We start from the raw sequence: 15,462 nt of genomic DNA on the forward strand, positions 1-15,462 counted from the left end.
TATATATATATATACTATAAAGTATATAGTACAAATATACCAAATTAGAAGTTGGGACATGAAAAGTTTTTTTCTTTAATTTTTTAAATTAAAAATTTTTTTAAATGTTTATTTTTGAGAGAGAAAGAGCACCAGCAGTGGAGGGGCAGAGAAGGAGACACAGTATCTGAAGCAGGCTCCAGGATCTGAGCTGTCAGCAGAGTCCATTGTGGGGCTCTGTCTCGTGAACCATGAGATCATGACCAGAGCCGAAGCCAGACACTTAACTGACTGAGCCACCTAGGTGCCCCAGGAGGCATGAAAAGTCGGGATGAAAGAATTTCTATGGACATAGCTTCCTCGTCTTTTGTTCACTAAAGTTAATAAATCAGTAACATTTTGCATTTATATATTATTTAGTTATAGAAGCTAAAAATGAAAGTTTGGAAAAATAAAAGTTGTTGTTTCTGGAGGTTAGATGAGAGCAGTAGACTCAGGGCAAGAAAGATGCTATTATTTGTTATACATCCTTTTATAGGAATTGACTCAACCGAAATTCATGCACAGTTAGTTTTTAGAGTCATGTATGTAATTTTACAGTAATTTTAATTTTCAATGTTGGAATTAATATTTAATTTTAAAATTACCATTAAGAAAAATAATTGAGGCTTTGTATATGAATGCTAAAATAACAACCAAATTATGTTAACTACTGATAAAATGTAGTCATTCTCTTTCCTTAGTGGAAATGGTTTTTCACTCCATATTCTTCTTCATTATTAATTTCAGCAAGGTATTTTTATTAATTAACATAAAATGTAATACTAAAAGTCTAAGAAATATAGCTAGGAAAAATCACATTTTATCAATAACATGGAAAAAATTAAGTAGAATCGTCTTGATCATGTCCTATAGTACATAGTCATAACTAGAACTGGGAATTTTGATGGAATGAATAAAATTATTGTAAATTTACTATTATCAGTTAAAACTGTTTTTATTAGTAGTTTAATAGATGTCATAAAAATTCCTTAATGCTTTTCTTGTGTTAGTACTACTATGTTGGCCAAAACACACACACACACACATACACACACACACACTCCCTGCGTCCCAAAGGTAGTCATCTGTGTAACATTTTGTTTGTTTGTTGTTAATATTATATGTTTTAATGTAGCTCTATCACTATATTTTATAATTATTATTTTGAATTTGTCAGTTCATATACTGTCAAAGAAAAAATACAGGATCCTTAAGTACTGTTTATACAGTTTCTTCTAGTAGTAACATCTTGTAAAATTATAGTTCAATAGCACAACAAGAATACTGATATTGATACAACCTACCATTCTTATTTGAGATGGTGCCAGTTTTATGTATAATCTCTCTGTGTGTATGTGTGGGTGTGTATACTTAGCTCTATATATTACATACGGAATTTGGGGTAAATACTAATAAAACTCTGGTTTTTTAAATCTAGAAGTACTTTGTATGATTATCATTAACATATATAATTGTACTAGTTACATCACATTTAAACATGGTTTACTCTTTACTGAACCCCTAAACAGTGTGAAACACTGCAAAGAATTTTTTTAATTTAATCTATTTGACACATTGTGTAAATTTAAGGATTACAACATGTTAATTTGATACATTTATATATTGTAATATAATTGTCATTTTAGCAATATTTAGTACTTTCCTAATATTACACAATTACCTTTCCTTAAATATATTTTAAAATATAATCCATGCCAAATATGGTATATTGTGTGGATTAAAAACCTGCAGAATGTAATTCTAAGTTTTTATCCTTTTAATTCTTTGCATCCTATTAAGATAGTCATTTTAATTAAACTTCAAGAGGAAGGACATCTGGGTGGCTCAGTCAGTTGAGCATCCGAGGCTTGATTCCAGCTCAGGTCATGATCCTAGGGGCTTGGGATAGAAACTCCATGCTCAGCATGGAGCCTGCTTAAGATTCTCTCTATTTCTCTGCCCCTCATCCCTGCTTTTATTCTATCTCTCTCTCTCAAATTGAAATTAAAATTAAAATTAAACTTGCAATAGGAACTTTCCCTTCCAAAAGCAGGTACAACAATTTTTTGAGTAAAATGCAAAGTTGAAGGAATGTCAATAACAAATGAAAGTCTTTAGTACAATTTTAAGTAAATCTTCCTAACAAAAAAAGCTTCACCATAAATAATACAGCTTTTAGGAAAAACAAGATAAAATTGAGTTTTTGGAAATTTGATTAAATCTACTGTATTAATCTGAGAGTTGCTTTAATAAATTACCACAAAGTTGGTGGTTTAAACAACAGAAACTTGTTTTATCACACTTTTAGAAGCTAGATGTGAAAAAATGTCAGGAGGGTCACATTTCCTCTGAAGACTCTATGAAGAATCCTCCTTTGACTCTTAGGTTCCATGTGGTTGTGGGTAATCCCCAGCTTGAAGCTCTGTCACCTCACCCTCTGCCTCCATGTTCACATGTCCTTTTTCTCTGTGTATCTGTGTATTTCCTCCTCTTATAGGGATACCAGTAATTGGATTTTTGATTCAGTATGACATCACCTTAATTAATAACATCTGTAAAAACCCCATTTCCAAATAAGTCACATTTTGAGGTTACTGGTGGGCATGAATTTTGGAGTGACACTAGTCAGCACACTAAATACACTGAAGAAAGATAATTTGAATTAGTGGGGTTATCTTTTCAATAATTTAGTCAGATGGAGTGATGAGAATAGAGTATGCTTTTGAACAACATGGTGATTAGAGACTCTGACCCTCTACACAGTCAAAAACCCACATATAACTTTTGACTTCCCAAAAATCTAACTACTAATAGACTACTTATTGACTGGAAGTCTTACCTATAAAATAAACAGTTGAATACACATATTTTGTATGTTATTATACATATAGTATATATTATATAGTGTATAACATATGTATTATATACTATATCCTTACATTGAGGTAAGCTAGAGAAAAGAAATATATTCAGAAAATCATAAGGAAGAGAAAATAATTTATAGTACTGAAAAAAAATCCTCATATAAATGAACCCACACATTTCAAACCTGTGTTGTTCAGGAGTGAACTGAATATTTGTCTATGGTAGATACAATTAGTGCCCATCTCCATCTGGCTCTCCTTTTGGACTCCCAGGGAAAAGTAAATTTTCTAACACTTTTCATTAAGGCAGAGCATTACAACATACTTACTCTTGTCATAGCAGTATAAGCAGAGTGATATACTTTTACTTCTAGACTCAATCATTTATGAGACTCTCTCTCTCTTTCCCTGATACAGAGACCTCATCTTTACAGATAATGTATTAACATAAAAGGAAATGTCGCCTTCATTGTCCTGGATGCTTCATGATTTTGTGGAACTAAACCAGCCAAACATGCATGGGATAGTTGGGTGAGTGAGAAACAGTGAATGTTGTTGTAGAATGAACCTAATAAGATTTTGTTTTTCCTGTAACATACCCTTTCCTACCATGACCAGGGTTTCCTTTCTAGATACTTTATTTTTCAGGCTCCCATTCACTCATTATTAGTCAAATATTGCGGTATCAAATTACCTTCTTTATCTGCAATTTGGTAGCATGAACCAACCAAATCTCTACTGTTCTATATTACTAAAAATATAATTATAAATCATATTCAATCTGATACTTAAAGAAATCTTAGGCAAACTTAAATAAATCCACAGACTTCAGGAAAGTTTTATTTTTCAGTTTTGGTCTTCAGGGAATAAACATCCTTTCTCAGACTTGCTAGTTCCTTCAAAGTGTTATTTTTGAAAATGTAAAACAATTTAAATTATACACATACCAATGTAAACATATATAAACATCTCAAGAAACTAAAATGATTACATATTCTCTGTTTTTATTTCCAGATACTCTATAATTTTGTAGTGAGTTTATAATAAAGGGTTGTAGACCGTAAGAAAATGTGCTAAAATGTTTTATTAGTTGATTTACAAAGTTACTCCTTTTTAGACAATACCATTTCTGTGAAGCTATATAAGTGAGTACATGTTGTGAAGCATTCTATAGTCCTTGAAATGAAGAATTTGCAGGAGATATGGATTATAAAGAGATCCCAGGCAGAAATATATAGCAATAACATAAAAATTACAAGTCAATTACCTGAAGAAATAAAAAAAACAATTATGCTTGACAACTTAGAAATATAAATGTAAGAAATACACACTTGTTTTCAATTTCAATTCTCATAACAGAGGAGACCCAATTACAGTAAGTTCAAAATTAGAAGGCTAATTAGATGCTCAAAACTGGTATCTTTGTGGTACAAAGTATTATATTTTAGATCTCACCATTTTACTTTCAAGAGAGCATGCTTTAAATTATAGTTTTATGTGGTGTGTGTGTGTGAGTGTGTATGTATATGTGTGTGTGTTTGAGTGCAAATGTATACACCCATATTGTTTCCTAAATAATTCTTCAGTTCTTTCACTTGAACTCTATTTTATTGGGTCAGAGTCAAGCAAACAAAGTAATACTTGGCTTCAGAGGAGTACTAAATGATAAAACATATGAAAAAGAAACATCACTATCATCTGGTACCCCAAACAACTTTTCAGATACGTAGAAACACTCTTTATCATTTAATTTACATAGCAATTATATTTGATGTTTTCCCCCTCAGCAATTATATTTGATGTTTTTACACTCAGTCACAGTATTCTTTAGAGTATTACAAAATATTCGCTGGGTACTTAAAATTATGAAATGAAAGAAAAGAATTAAACAAAATGTATATGCTAGTACTGGCAGTAGAAGGGAGGGCAATGAGCAGAAGGAGGTTTCAGTCTACAAAGTCTTACATTGACCACATTGCGACTATGAGGATCATTAGTACTGGGAAAGTGTATCTAATGGAATATTGAAACAGAAACATAGAGACTCAGTGCATGACCACAAGGAACTAGAAATCTAATTGGGCAGAGGTTGAATCAACATGAACATCAGCTAATAAATACAAAGTAGTAATTGATGAAGGGCCAAGGAAATCTGCAAAAAGAAAGTTTTGAGTAACGAGAAGAATTAATATAGGTGTAGTTGTATTTGTTAATTTATTATCTTTCTGATAAATGTGTGATAAATGTGCTTTTGTCATAAATAAGTTAATTATGAATTTGTGTATCAAATATAATCCCATTTTGAGCCAATATATTCAGTGCATATGTGTGCATAATCATATACATGACTGCAAGAATAGATTCTATTCACATTAATATAGATTTACCTTTTATCACATAGCATAGAATGGATTTGAAAAGAAAATGATTCTCTTCTATACTTCAACACCTGCATACTCATTACATACTCATATGTAAAAGATGCAAAAAAAAAAAGCGTAAAATGGAGAAGGGACCCTAAAATTATCAATGCTTATTTAAATAATGAGCTCAACTCATCTCACTCTTTGTTGCTTACTTGATTTTAGGAAAATGCTGCCAGAATAAATATAACAAATAAATTATTTCAGCTAAAGGAAAAAAAAACTGAGAAAAAAAGTTCTGTTACCATTAATTTCTATTCCAAATTCCTTCAGTCAATGCCTGCAATATTCAGTGACTGTGCATGATACAACCATCCCAAAATTAAAAGGGCAAACATATAAGTTTCCATCATTATTTCCATACTATTCAATAACATTTCTTCTATTATATACATGAGAAAATCAATAAGCTTCAAAAGAAGTAAGACTACATTTAAAAGTAGATAACAAATTCTTCTTACTTTTTAGTTAGATTTCTAAAATTTAAGACAAGCTGATCACAGCCTTCATTGGACATAAGCCTTCTGACAGACATATTATCATGGAAATTTCTACAAATAGTAAACCTGTAATTAAAATAATCCACCAGGCACCTTTCCTATCAAAGATTTTTTTTCCCTTTCTCTAGAACAATATAATGAGGGTCCCATGCTCTGTGAACTCTGAGGGACTTTTATGAACTCCTAGAGTCAATAAACAAAAATATTTGAGTTTGTGACATTGTGGTATTTTGAGGGTATTGAGGACAAATATGGATATGGCAGTATTTTAATTCTTTTCCCACTCTATTATACTATATTATCACAATGCAGTTGGTAATATTGTCCATATGATTAGAAACTAATTGGCCTAAGCCTTCATTTTACAATCAAATCCACTTGTAGGTTGTCAAATCTACTTATAGTGCGGTAGTTGTTATTTACATAAAATAAAATGTGAGAATCTTATTATCTGAAAAATTGTTTCAGCAGCATGTTTGTGCTGTGTTATGTACATATATGCCTAATGATTCACAATGTAAATGCCTGTTTTTGCTTGAAGAGGTTGGTCACCAAATAAGTTTAAATCCACTTACCTGAGCTAGCCAGTGTAAATAATCCAATTCTGTTGCTAGACATTCATTTAGAACGGGGCAGACTTAAACCAATCACTTCTTGGAAATCCTGTGGATACATAAATTAGTACTATAGAAGATTTACAAAGGACCTTTCCTTCTCTATTTGAAGAAAAGCTTTAGAAATGATTTTTTGCCTTTCTTTTGTAAATTGAGTGTGAATACATACAGGCTAGAATAACTGTAGTGTTTTAGATGTCAGCCTGAAGTTCAAATTCCCACAAAGTGTTTCAGAGCAACACAGGCAGAGCCTTGATATTTGATATCAAGCCTTTGATAATAACAGCCAGATTGTTTATTTTCCCCTCAACTTCCTCAATTGTCTCTCGTGTTTAAGCTAGATAACCAAGAATGACAGCAATCAAAATATTCAACATAAAATGTATCATATGTCATATGGAACCAGCGTAATAGGAAACTTTATAATATCTGCCATGGTCATGAAGTAATAAGTTCAGTTGCATTTAAAGAAAAACTAAATAATTATAGAAAAATAACATGGTGTGTTACTATTTTCAAGTAGAAATAAAGATGAGGCAGAAAATATCATTGTTTCAGAGGCCCTAAGACATCAGATCTAAAGTCTTAGCATGTACTTGGTCATTTCCTTATGGATGTGTGGGGTGGCAGCTTTATCAACAGACATATTGGTTCCATTTTGTGCAGGAAGAGGAGAAAATGTTGAAAAGATGAAGGAAGGGTAGAAAATGGAGGCTTTTTTTTTTTTCTAGGGAAGTTAGAGTTAGAACAAAATGAGAGTTCTCATTAGGAAATAAGAAAAGGATATATTTTGGAAAGGAGCCAGCAATCTCTCTATACCAAATGTTCTGTGAACAGAACAAGAAATTTCAGTGTGTGCTGAGAAAACCAAATCTTTCATGTACACCGATGATAAAGGGTGGCAGAGTACTACCCATTATTCCAAAGTTAAATAAAATTCTAAGTATTCTAGAAATCCAGGGAAGGGAAAAATATTTCTCCAGATGTCTCAAGGAAGAACACAGAAGACTCATTTAGGTTATACAATATCAAATGCCTCTCTGTGTAAGACAAGGTAAAACTAATTATCCAGGGTCACTTTACAAAATGCATAGATCTGCTATATGACAGCCATAGTTCAAAATACTAGAATTCTAGCAATATCAAGAGAGAAGTAATGATCCACAAGCCAAGTTAAGATTGTTCATTATTCTAAGGAAATACAACTCTCAATGATATGGCAGAATGTTTCTCTTGAAATTGCTATACTATATGTCTTTAAAGACAATAATGAGGGGCGCCTGGGTGGCGCAGTTGGTTAAGTGTCCGACTTCAGCCAGGTCACGATCTCGCGGTCCGTGAGTTCGAGCCCCGCGTCAGGCTCTGGGCTGATGGCTCGGGAGCCTGGGGCCTCTTTCCGATTCTGTGTCTCCCTCTCTCTCTGCCCCTCCCCCGTTCATGCTCTGTCTCTCTCTGTCCGAAAAATAAATAAACGTTGAAAAAAAAAAAAGACAATAATGAAAGAAAACTTTTCCTGTGATAGTTACCAACTGAAGAAAACTTCATGTCTTAAGATTGCACACTGGAAGAATCTCATGCTGTGAAAATAATTAAGTTCATATGTATTCATATTTTTATAACTATAGATCTATACCCATAAGATATATCTATGCTTATAGATATATAGATATAGATTACTTATATATATTATATACTCCTATATATATGTATGTGTATATATAATAATTATAGAGCTATAGATTACTTATATAGAGATAAATTATAGTTATATATTCATACATGATATTAATAGAAATAATATGTTATATATTTATTTATAGTATTTTATATATAAAAATAGTTTGGGAGATTTTAAAGCAAGATTTGGGATCAGAAAACTCTGGATCACACATTTCAACAGAAGTTAATTGCCCACTCAAACAAAAATGAAAACAGAAAACATTCTTTTCAAGTGCACATGGAATATTTACCAAGATAGACCATAAAACAGTGTCAACTAATTTAAAATGATTTAAAGCATGCAAACATATTCTCTGACCACAGCTGAATTTAGTTTGAAGTCAATAAAAGAGAGATATGTATAAAATTCACAAATACTTGGAAATGAAACACATTTGTAAGTAGCCCAAAAATCAAAAGAGAAACAAAATGAAAATTGCACAATATTTCAAGAGAATTGAAATGAAAAGAAAATCCTAATTTTCAAATGCCCACTGAAGCAGTACTAAAGGAATGTATAACAGTAGTGCCTACATTACAAAAGAAAAATATTTTCAAATCAATCATCTCAGTTTCCATCCTATGAAACTAGCAAAGAGTAAACTGAATCCAAAGTAAGCAGAGAAAAAGACATATTAAATATTAAAGTGAAAAATAATGTAATATATAATGTAAAAACAATAAAAAGATTGATATAATCTAAAAGTAATTTTTAGGATAACAGAATTGATAAACCTATAGATTGTCAGATCAAGGGGAAAAAAAACAAGAAAAGACAGAAATTACCAATGTGAAAAATGAGAGTTGACATCACCAGAGATTCTGCCGACATTAGAGGATAAACAGAGAATATTATTAACAAATTCATGGCATATGAATGACAATGTAGATGAAATGAACTTGACAAGGTAGATGAAAGGAACATATTCCTTAATGGAGTTTACAGTGAAGATTAAAAAGGTAAACAGACGAGAACAAAAGCCCAGCCCTCAATGGCTTTACTAATGAATTCTATGAAATACTTAATAAAGAACTACATCAAAATACTTCACATATTCCCAGATAATTGATGAGGAGAGAATACCTCCCAGGCAGACAAAGATGTTACAAGAAAAGAAAGCTGCAGAACATAGATACAAAAATCTTTAAAGTTTTATTAAGTTGAACCCAACAATGTATCATAGGGGTTTATCTCAACCCTGGCTTAAAATTCAAGGATGGCTTAAAATCCAAAAATCAACTAATAAAACCTACCATATTAACACTAAAAAGGAAAATAGAAAACATATAAACATTGCAGTAGATGTACAAAATCATTTGACAAAATAAACAATGAAATAGAAGGGAATTTCCTCAATTTTATAATGTACATCTATAAAAAGCCTGGTAGTATTAATAGTAAACTGAGTGGTGAAACACTGAATGCCTTCCTCCTAAGATCCTCATTTCTAGTCAACATTATCAAAATCTCAAATTATGAGATTTTAGGCAGTGAAATAAGCCAAAAAGGGCAATAAAAGTTATCCAGAACAGAGAAGAAGTAATAAAACTCTGTTCCTAGAAGACATGGCCATTTACGTAGAAAATTTTGTAAAACTCACATACAAAAAAAAAAAAAAAACCCACCAAGAAAGTCAGTGTAGTTAAGTCTGCTGAGTATCAGTAGGCAAGTCTGCCTAGATCAGTAGACAAAAATATCAATTTTATTTCTATGTACTGGTGACTTATTCAGAAATTGAAATAAAAATAAACCATAAAGATAGTATCACAAAATATATAATCCTTCAGAATAAATTTGATTAAATATGCACAAGACAGATAGTGTGAGTACTAAAATCATTTTTGAAAAAAAATAAAGAACATCTAAATTAATGGAGTGATAAACTGTGGTCATGTGTAAGGTCACTTGATATCAAGGTATAAATTATCTCAATATTGATCTATAGATTTTATCTAATCAAATAAAAATCCCAGAAGTGCTTTTTGTCTCTTTGTTTTGTAAAAATTGTCAAAATTTTTACAATTTTTGACAATGAATTTAGAATCATTGTAAAAATGATTCAAAATTCCATATGGAAATGCAGAGAGCCTAGTATAGTCAAAACAACTTTGGAAAAGTACAAATATGGAAGACTAATAATACCTTATTTCAAGACTTTCTAAAACTACTTTTGACACAGTGTTATATTGGTCTCATGGGAACAGAATATATAGTTTAGAAATACACCCAAACAGAAAAGGATAATTGATTTTTAATGAACATGCAAAATAATTCAGTGGAGTAAGAACAGTCTTTTCAACAAATGGTAATTTAAAAAGAGGATATCTACCTGCAGAGAAAAGTGAAATTTGCTCTATACCTTAAATATAAAAAATGATTAACTCAATAAGGATCTAAATGTATAACCTAAAAGTAAGATCAATAAAAGTATAGAAAAATTATTTATGACTCTGGATTTCTTAAAGCTGACACAAAAATCTTATTTCATAAAGGAAAAATGTTAATAAATTGGACTGCATCAAAATTTTAAATGCCTACTCTTCGAACGGCATTCCCAAGAGAATGAAGAGAAGCCACATGCTGGGAAAACTATTTGCAAACCATAAAAAAATTGTATCCAGAATATGTAAAGAACTCCTAAATCTGAAAAAGAAAAAAAAAAACTCAATAAAAAATAAGCAAAAGTTTAGATGAGACACTTCATAAAAAAAAGACTGAGGATGGCAAATAACCTCATGAAAAGTTGTACAATATCATTATGTACTTACAAAGACTGTTATATGAATGTTCATTGCAACTTTATTTGCATTAGCCAAAAACTGTAGACAGCAGAATTGCCTATCAACAGGTGAATGGATAAACAAATTTTGGCATAATTGGTATAATAAAATACTTCTAGCAATATAGAGGAACAGACAGCTACATGCAACAACATAAATGAACCTCAACATAATTAGGCTGAATGAAAGAAGTAATACAAAAGGAGAACATCTGCATGGTACCATTTACATAAAAATCGAGAAAATGCAAATGTAATCTCTAGTGGTTGCCTAGGAACAGGTAGGGGATGGGAGGAGAAGTAAGGAGGGATTATAAATTACATGAGGAGACTTTTAGGGGTGATAGATTCAGGGGGTATTCAATGTTTTATTGTAGTAAAATTTTCCATTGCTATATACTTAGAGCAAAATTTATCAAGTTGTACACTTTAAATATCTGTATTTTTTCTCTATTTTACCTCTTTAATTAAAGGAACTAAAAATAAAGGACTAGAAAAGGCATATAACAACAAAAATAAATTTTAAAAAAGACTGTGACAAAGAAAATAATAATTAATCTTAGGTAAATTTCAGTGTTTGATGTATTATCTCATTTAATGCTTCACAACAACATTATGAACTCAGTATTATAGTTACTCAATTTTACAAAAGAGGAAATTGAGGCACAGAGAGGTTAAATAATTTGCATGTGGTCATTCAGCTTTTAAAGAGTAGATACTATATTTAAACACTGACAGTTTAGTACTGGAACATACATTTTTAATTACTTTCCTGTATTTTCTCTTAATTGCATATATTACACATTTGTGCCATTTGTATTGATGATTACGATGATAATGTAAACATTAGTAAGTTGTTAGAAATTCCTCTTACAGAATATGCACTTCATGCAAAGACTCTGTTTCCTCTTGTAATTCCTCTTGTAATTCCTCTTGTAATTCTCATGCCTACCATACTGTAGAGGCTCATTAATCACATGTTAAACTAATTGATTGGACAAAAAAATGAAAGTCTGTTACTATCACGACTTAGTTGCTCTATTTTTAATTTTCAAAGATTGGCTCAATCCTTCTAGATGAAAAGATGTGTGGTAATGGTAAGGTAAGGTAGAGTTTATTGGAATACAAATCAGGACTCCTGAATCTTATTTTCTAGGCAAAATTATTTCTGACAAAGTGGATATCAATGCCTCTTCCAAGCAGCTATTTCCTTTTCAGTAAAATTGTGCAGTTAGAAAGGACTTCCAGCACCAAAATTTAATTTTTGCAGCAAAATATTCTTTCCTCTATCTGTACCTCCTAGAAACACATCTATATTTAGAGTAACAAGAAATGTGATTTCAAGACTCATAAAATAAATGAAGTCCAGTGTCTTTTTCAAGGTATAAAATTCTGACATTTAAAATTTAAAATAAGGAAGACCCTTCCTATCTTTTTCAGGTTACTGATTTCCTATACCTTGAATTTCTTCTCTATCCTCAAACAATGGAAGATCCCCTTGAATTCATTCATTAAAGTCTATTTCAGTCTCCATCTCTTAGAGTTTCCATTCTTCCAGTCAAAATTAATCACTGTCTTCCTTGTGCTTTCCTAGTCTATTGCGTATAACCATGTTCTTATAGTTTTTCACATTTGGTCTTAATTGATTATGGAAGTATTTGTCTTCTCCACCAGAATGTATTTTCTGGAAGGAAAGAGCTATGTGTCATCCATCTCTGAATTCGAAATTCTTTGCTCATAATTGGTTTTCAAAATTTGGCACGTTACCATTAATTTCACACTTTCTTTTTTGGAAGTGGTAGCAATAAATTAGATACCTTTTTAATTTAGCCTTTTAAACTTAATTCCCTGGCCCTGGTCAATAAGTGAATCCATTCTCAGGAAGGGAAGCAGCAAGAGTTTTACTGCAGATGGTATAGCAGGTGTCTTTCTGCATCAAGTTCTGAAATTCTCTGAAAAAAAAAAAAACCTATTAAGAAATATGTATTGAAAATAAAAGCCCATCCTCGCAAAGAATTTTTTTTTAATCTACTTCTCTTCTGGCCAAAAGATAGCTTTGGACATTTCAGTATGCTAGAATGTCCTGCGCTTTTTTTCGCTGAAATCCACCCCATAAGAAAGCCTAGCTGTCATAATTGTAGACTTATATTGAAATTTATTTTGACTTCATGTTCCATTTTGTGTTAAACCAGACCCCAGAAGAGACAAGAAACAAAGTTCTGATTCAGCTACATTATACCTTAGAGCAAGCCAACTGTCAAAATAGGGCAATAAAACCTATGAGTGTATATCATGAAGCAAGCATGACCAACACATAGACATTTGCCTTAAATACTCAGGAGGTTTTATGATAATAACGTAATGTGGCTAGAAAAGTCTTATCGTCTCTTAAATTCTTGAGCAATTTCAAGTACTTTCTAGCCTGCGTTTTTTCTCAGGAAACATGGCAACGTTAGTGACAAATAACGAAAATGTCCATTAAGAATAATCAAGAACTGGGGCGCCTGGGTGGCTCAGTCGGTTGGGTGTCTGACTGGCTCAGATCACGATCTCATGTTCTATGAGTCTGAGCCCCACCTTGGGCTCTGTGCTGACAGCTCCAGAGCCTGGAGCCTGCTTCGAATTCTGTCTCTCTCTCTCTCTGCCCCTCCCCTGCTCAAGCTCTGTCTCTGTCTCTCTCAAAAGTGAATAAACATTAAAAAAACAGGAGAATCAAGAACTTGTTGGTTCATTATGTATATACATGACAAGAATAGATGGTATTCCAGCCATTCGTTTAGATTATGTTGGACATTTTAAAGCGGAAACAGAAATGGTAGTTTTTCATGAAGAGCTCACATGCCATATATAAAATCATAGTAACTATTTCTTCCCACACATACACCCTACAGGGAGGCTTCCCTGCATTGGGACTCTAGAGGTGGGTTAGGGGGCTAGGTGTGACGAAGATTGGAGTTTGCTGGAGAGGTGACATGAGCCAGACTTGTTACAAATGTGTCTGACACAAGGAGTCTGGTGTTTGGTCACCCAGGTGTTTCTCGTTGTAGGATGTACCACCATCCTATAGAATTCCCAAGATCCTGGGAGATGGGCCTTCCTCTGGAAAGAGTGGTCATGGAGGCAAAGCCTCAGGTCTGATTCCTCCATTCTCTGAGCCACTATGGCGCTCAAAGCATCCCAGCCTATCCTTTCCCTGACCTCCATGAGGACTCATACTTACTCTCCCCCCACGTGCCTGGAGCCACATAACACACTTTGCAGGCTCCAGCTGCATCTCGTTGACCTTCTTTTTGCCCTGTTTACATTCACGGAAAATCCCACACTGCCAACCACCCTGACCATGTCCAAGCTTCTGCCAACAGGCATCCCATATAGAAAAAACTAAATTAAATTAAATTAAAAGATTTGAAAATTGTATTTATTATCATCAAAGTCGTCTTTTTATTCTCTGTTTTAACAAATGCTTTCCTCAGGGCATCTGGGTGGCTCAGTCCATTGAGCATCTATCTGGCTGTTGATTTTGACTTAGGTCTTGATCTCAGTCAGGGTTTGTGAGTTCAAGCCCTGTCTCGGGCTCTGCACTGACACTGTGGAGCTGCCTTGGGATTCTCTCTCTCTCTCTCTCTCTCTCTCTCTCTCTCTCTGTCTTTCTGCCCCTCCCCACTCTCAAAAATGAATAAACATTAAAAACAGCCACTGTTAAAAAAGCTTTACTAAATGTAGTAAACTATTTAGATAATATAACCACTGTTAAAGTAAAAGTATTCTTTAAGTCCTCTCCATTACTTGAAAAATGTATATATTAGTAAAGAATATGAGGTCATAGAATTTTTAAAAAATTTTTTAATGTTTATTTACTTTTGAGAGAGAGAGAGACAGAGACAGAGCATGAGCAGGGGAGGGGCAGAGAGGGAGGAAGACACAGGATCTGAAGCAGGCTCCAGGCCTGTGCTCCATCAGCACAGAGCCCAACGCAGGGCTCGAACTAACAAGCTGTGAAATCATGACCTGAGCTGAAGTCAGATGTTCAACCAACTGAGCCACCTAGGCGCCCCCAGAATTTTTATTTATTTATTTTTGAGAGAGAGAGCGAAAGAGAGCATGAGCAGGGGAGAGGGACAGAGGGAGAAAGAGTGTGAATCTTAAGGAGGTTCCATGCTCAGTTTGAGCCCAATGTGGAGCTCAATCCCATGACCCTAGGATCATGACCTGAGCCAAGATCAAGAGTTGGACACTAAACAAACTGAGCCACCCAAGTGCCCCACAGTGAATTAACTATAGAGATATTATACAAGTCTATTTATCCCTGATCCAACCTTCTGCCAAAATAAAATGCATTATTCTAATTATATAATGAGGATATTTTTGCATTGGGTGTTTATAACATGCTGAATCAGAATCAAGCACTAAATAATTTCTCTGTCTTTGCTGCGAATTTATTACCAATATATCTTTCACTTAGTTGTGCCAAGCATTATGCTAAGCAATTCATGATTACTGAGCAGAATGATTAGTAAAAATAAAATAACATATTTCAAAGT

At 32.9% G+C, this 15,462-nt stretch overlaps 1 long non-coding RNA gene across 1 annotated transcript in view; it reads left to right on the forward strand.

The window, feature by feature from the left end:
* LOC106982282 (uncharacterized) overlaps positions 1 to 15,462 on the forward strand; it is a 458,722-nt gene that overhangs the window by 398,034 nt on the left and 45,226 nt on the right. Inside the window, exon 8 of the long non-coding RNA XR_008299853.1 lies at positions 3,303 to 3,416. This is a non-coding gene — a long non-coding RNA (uncharacterized LOC106982282). The remainder of the gene's footprint in view (positions 1 to 3,302; positions 3,417 to 15,462) is intronic.

Source organism: Acinonyx jubatus, chromosome A1, assembly GCF_027475565.1.
Source record: "Acinonyx jubatus isolate Ajub_Pintada_27869175 chromosome A1, VMU_Ajub_asm_v1.0, whole genome shotgun sequence".
Taxonomy (NCBI): domain Eukaryota; kingdom Metazoa; phylum Chordata; class Mammalia; order Carnivora; family Felidae; genus Acinonyx; species Acinonyx jubatus.